This window comes from Lepisma saccharinum, chromosome 27 (assembly GCF_977018435.1).
Source record: "Lepisma saccharinum chromosome 27, izLepSacc3.1, whole genome shotgun sequence".
In the NCBI taxonomy this organism is placed as follows: Eukaryota; Metazoa; Arthropoda; class Insecta; order Zygentoma; family Lepismatidae; genus Lepisma; species Lepisma saccharinum.
In genome coordinates this window covers 17,802,735-17,808,647 of record NC_139255.1, presented here as the reverse complement: position 1 = coordinate 17,808,647, position 5,913 = coordinate 17,802,735, and positions in this window count along the sequence as shown.

The window sequence follows — 5,913 nt, the reverse complement described above, 5'->3', positions numbered from 1 at the left end:
TGCACATGAAGGCAAAATAAATAAAAAGTTAAGGTCATGTTTCATTTGGAAAGTTTATTTCCAAATAAATTTTTATTATGTTCCATAGGATTAAAATATCCTGTTAGTAGACGAAAGAAGTAGTAACCATAAATTTTCATTGCCTGAAGTAATTGGCAGCAAGTTAGGAACTCACAGGATTTCTTGTTCTTGTCATTTCCTTGCGAGTGCGTTTAGTGCTGTTTAATGCCAGAATCAAGTAATAAAAATGGCGAAAGAACAAGGTAGAAGGTGGCAAACGGGATATCATGGAAAAACAATGCCTTTAAATTAGTTTCCATCGACAGGATATCAATTGACCGTCGTACCAGGGCGTGTGACCTACGCAACGGAGTTAGGGCCTCCCTCCTCGGGCTATAGCGCTGGAGTTCGCCTGTCAATTTGTGCTGTCATTACTCTAATATATATTCCGGTCTTGTTCCTCTGCGGTGTTAGTAATTAAGATGTGTATGCGGAGTGACACGCAGGGCCAAGCGAGAGAGACGAATGGCGATATCCTTGGAATGCTGGTTCCAGCGTTGTCCAGTGCGTCTGCCTGGAGCGTTTCCAGAGCCTCATTCATGATGTGAGCACGCGGGGACATTAATTACGCTGTAAACCGTAACAGCATGAAACGCTGGCCTTTGGCCCCTCCCACCATTTCAGTGTTACCACTTTTCTTCTTTCAAGAGCATTACTTGCTCTACCTTCCAGCGATAACCCAAGCGAATCAATGTTGCTAACCAAGTTATTAACAGTAAATAGGCTAATATCGGTTATTGGTTTATTCTCTCACGAGCAGTAGCCTATCCATCTCCAATACTATTCCCTGAACCATGTATGTATGTATATATATTAAATATAATTGTAAACAACCCAGAATATACATGATGTCAAATTTAACATTCATAAAAAATTGAGAAAATTTTAAAAGAACATTAATGAAAAAGTATTGGCCACCTTTATATTGCATCTCCTGCTAGAAACAGGAGTACGCAGAGGGGGACTAGAGCCCCTCCTCCAAAACGTTTAGAAAATAAAAAAAGTTAAGGCAGTATTGAAGTCGGAAGAATGACCGCCGAATAACAATTTTTGTGTTTGAATAACTTTTCAAGCGAAGGTTTAAAATGGTAATTGGAGCTCACACATCTCACGAAAATAAAACGCCAACAACAGGATATCACCGAAATTGATTTACGGTGACCCAAGCAAATATTTGATTTCACTCTGATCAGTAAATGTTAGATGCATGGCACTGAGCCCGCGTTCACATTCAGCTGTAGATTTTAGTACAATTTCAATCGAATTCACATAATCCTTGAGAGAGGTGGAAATATGTTTCAGATTTTCTCTGTAGATGTGAAAATATTTTACAAGTGACACACACATGCTTTCGTTTACATTAAAGTTCACCTGACATATCTCCATAAAACACACGTTCTTAATCATCTAAATGTAACGTGTGTGCATTTAATTTGACTACATGCGAAATGGAACCTACGTCTTCAAACCGGCTATTCATATTGCCCACCAAAGATTGAAAAAATTGCTTTCGAACGAATGGTTTTCCTCTAACTCCTGAACTATCGTTCCGTTCTACACGGTGAATCAATCATTTTCAAAATCTCAAGAGTAGCCATGCCAATTTCTTGCTTTGCTATAAGAACTGAAGGATTTCGGTTTTGCCTAAATAATGATAGCACTTGTAAGGAGTCTTAAAATATAGCACATTCCATGAAAAATAACTACTTTGTCAAATGTTTTACGAATCCTTCAAACCTGATTATATTTCTTGAATTGAAAAGTTGCTGAGGTAAGATGTATATTTTTTCCCCAATAAAATCATATCTATACCTTGAAGAAATATTTATATTTGAAACAAGTAAGCAAAATTTCCATTAATTCATAATCGCCACCACCCTTGTCCATTGTAACAATTTAGATATATCAAATTTACCTTTGATCAATCCCTTTTATTGGTCATTACTAGAGCATATACACTTGTGCAATTCACATGAAAAAGTTCCCAGAATTCGCTGTTAAATTTTCACATTTTCTTACTCTAGAAATTCTGACATGATCATGGATGTTTCCTTTTAAATATCGTAATTTTTATCTAATCATCATTTTATCATCATCGTCACGATTAGCCTAATGAGGAAGGAAAGCGTAAAATAAGACAATGTAAATTATGTTAATGAACTATTTGGCGTCGGATTGAGACTCCCCCTACCCACCGACACAACTCCCATGCGTAAACCTGATGCAGTGAGAAATCATGTGCGAAGGAAGTTGGATATACTGTCGATGCGTCATTAAAGAAATCGAGTGGGCGTAAATGTTTTGTTGCCACGCACAGTGGGAAGTTGTCGTTGAGAAGACGATCACTCTCTCTTAGGCCGAGATTTAAATCCATTCTTCTCCAGATAAACATATTGATTTGGGATCGCCGCTCCAAGTGCTTTGAATAAAAGAGGACAACAATCTTCCTCGTAAATAACTGTAACGGTTAATCTGAGTCACACAGGAAATTTCTTCAGTGCCGATAAGAAACATATAATTAACTCTAAGTGCAGAGGTGGTTCGGTTCATAACTTGTGATAGAAAGTTCGATCAAAGAACTGGCTCTTAGCTTCCTTGTGGAGCTCAGGTGGAGACAGTAGCAGTACAATGCCTTTGCGTTTCCTTGCCGGAACGAAGTTGTATACGGTCTTGTGACAATATAAATTAAACTGCATATTCAGATCAGATTTTAATTTTACGTTTTCGATCACCTTTCCTGGAGGGGAACTGTGATATACTGGGTCTAGGGAAAAGTCTGTCTGTCAATTTTCACACAAGCGCAGTTCAACATATTCTCCTTTTTTGTCATTGTAGCTGTCCCTGCGTGGGAACAAGGAAGACAGGGATAAAATCTAAAACTTTCAATTCTTCGGGGGAGTCTCCATCCAAGTACCTGTTAGGAGTGTGTGGTGGTGAATATATGCCAAAGTGATCATAGATTGGGCATTTGCGAAAGCATCTATCACGTGTGACGACCGTTACGGATGTGGAGCGTTGGGAAAAACCACTGCTATAACCGTCACAGGCTTCAATTTTTCCGAATACTTTTTTATGCTCGTGCTAGCCTACGACTACATGAGAAATCTAGGGAAAGAGAGACTTTTTAACATGGAGCCTTTTTTCATCTGGTGTTTCTCTACCGAGAAAATGTTTGTCATTCCTGAAAATTGCTTATTTGTTTCTATTTTCGCCTTAACCAGTACCCGAGGTACTTAATGTTTATTGAACCTTGATAGTTTGTTTTTCGTAATGTGGGTAATTGGAGAAAGTGTTTTCTGACAAAGCGTTGTGCAAATATAGTCGAGAACCCACGGCGTATATAAACCTTTCAATATCTAGTTCTGAAGAGCCTGAGAGGTGTAGTGAATTTTAATAGTAAGTTTAAGGAATATTTCACACCGAAGCGACAAGCGACATGTGTCACTTGAGAATGAACCAATCAACACATTTTCGCACTTCAGCAGCATCATACGCTCACAAGCCTGTATTCGAATAGTGAAATCCTGAAGTGACAGGCGACACGTGTCGCTTGCACGTTCGGTATGAAATCTTCCTTCAGTAGTTGTTTCCTTTTTTCTTGTCATGAACCAAAGTAAAACAAGCAGTTTAATCAAATTACAGGCAGGTTATTATGTGCGGACAGTGGTGTGTAGTACCTTGTAATTGTCATGTACAAAAATGTACTCTGCTACATCTTTCTCTGTCGGTGTGGTAGAAAAAAAATGTAGGTGTGGTATGAGAGCAATGAACTCCTTCGCCACCACCAACTATTTAGTTAATTTCATTTCAGGTGTGACTTTTGTGTGGTGCACTATTCGCGATTAAAATTACCACCTGAGCGCTAGTGTCGCTTTCAATATGGCCGCTCTACGTAGGATAGATCTTTGTTTACATTCAGTAGTAGTACGTAATAGCAGCGTGTTGTCATTGCTGGTATGGAAGGAACGTTTAAATTACGCGTTATATTTAAATATTGCGAATGCGATGCGAATTCCAGGAACTATAACGAAGGTGAAGCTGTGCTGAGAGCGAAGCATTTAATTATGACAATAAAAATAACACGAAAAATGCACACGAAACTAATGTGTACGCACTGGTTTTTCAAAGCGGTGCTGTTTCATCTGCACTGCACCTCGGTTTGTAACTGTCTAACTGGGGCTCTCAGAAATGATTTGAAAATAAATAAATTCACCTATATAGCAAAGCTTTGAAAACATGCTGTTGCAGTTCTTTTCCCCAAAGAGGCAGGCTGTTTAATAACATCGGATAATGATAATAATAATAATAATAACAACAATTTCATTGAGGCTATTTTCAGTCCTCACTGAAAATTAATATACTGAATGAAACAGCAACACTAGCATGTCAATTATGTTTTTCTGACTTACCTTTATGATTACGGACATTAATTAATTCTCAAACTATTTTCATCTTTGCACTTAATCGACTTGCACCTGTTCCAAATTACATACATAACACATTGTTTTCGAAAAAAAATTTATATTCATAAAGAACAATTTAAAACTTACTTTCATGGCAATACAATCATCTTTCCGAAAGATTATTTCGGAAAATAGAGTGAACAGACTCGTACATTATTCGTAATTTCCTTGCCGCATTTCAGTTATGCCAATCTTGCCAATCAGTTGTTTTTTTCTGATTTATTTAAACATTTCATTTTGTTGATTCCACGGGGGGGGGGGGGGGCACATGTAAGCTTTTCACTTGTCCTGAACCACAAAACGATTTAGAACAAAAAAACTGGACAGTATACGCTACTTTTTCACATGTTCCCATGCTTTGAACAGCTTCAACACGGCAAACTGCAGCGAGGCGTCCTACGTGGAGTGCTTCCTGAAAATCTCACCAGATGGCATATCGGATAATTTTAATCGCGAATAGAGATTCTTACAACTTCTAAGGGCAAGCCTCGCGCGAACTATGAACGCTACGCGTACCGGTGTAACGGGGAATTCGGACTTCGTAGAAAAGTGACTGTACAGTCAATTTTCTACGGAGTCCAAATTCCCCGTTACACCGGCAGTACAGGAGTGCAGCAAAACGGCTTTACCACTTGGCAATGTCTCCGGAAGCAATCGAAGAAGTGCCACGGGTCAATGAAAAGTAGGGACAGTGAAGTGTTAAGTGTCACTGAACATTCATGTTGAGTCTCGGATGAAGCGCGCCTCGAAGAATCGATAACACAGTAAAGAGTTACGAAGAAACAGGCAACATTAGATCGTGTCTTAGAGCGAGATCATTCTTACAAAATCTGCATTAAACTCGATAAACCGATAATATGACAAAGCCTTCTTGCAAGAAAATAATGACGAAGATTATATAAACATATTTTAAATACGCCTAAATAGTTGAAAGATATTTATTTCGATTATTTAGCCAGTCCACAGCCTGGAAAAAGTGTAATGGGAATCAAATATTAAATAAATATAATATATGAATATTTGTTTATTTTAGAATGGAGGAGGGTCGTTAATGGTTCTTGGAAGTGTGAGCGGATATTTCACTGAGCGGATATTTCGCAAGGCGGAACTTTCGCAAGACCATTGAATTGAATCTTCATCATTAGCCGAAAGTGGCAGAAAAGGGAAGTAAAATACATGAAATCAATCAATCAATTAAACCTTCTTTCATGAAATAAGCAAGTAAAAGGACATGTCTTATTTTGCTATTATCACAATATTAACCAATTTTAATAGTTGGTTATCTTTGTAACTCATAGCCCTTCAACTTCTCATTTTTGTGGGGCGCTCCTGTACTTGCGGCTCTAGGCTATAGCCTAGGATAGCCTAGTGGCAAATCGTCCCCTAGGTA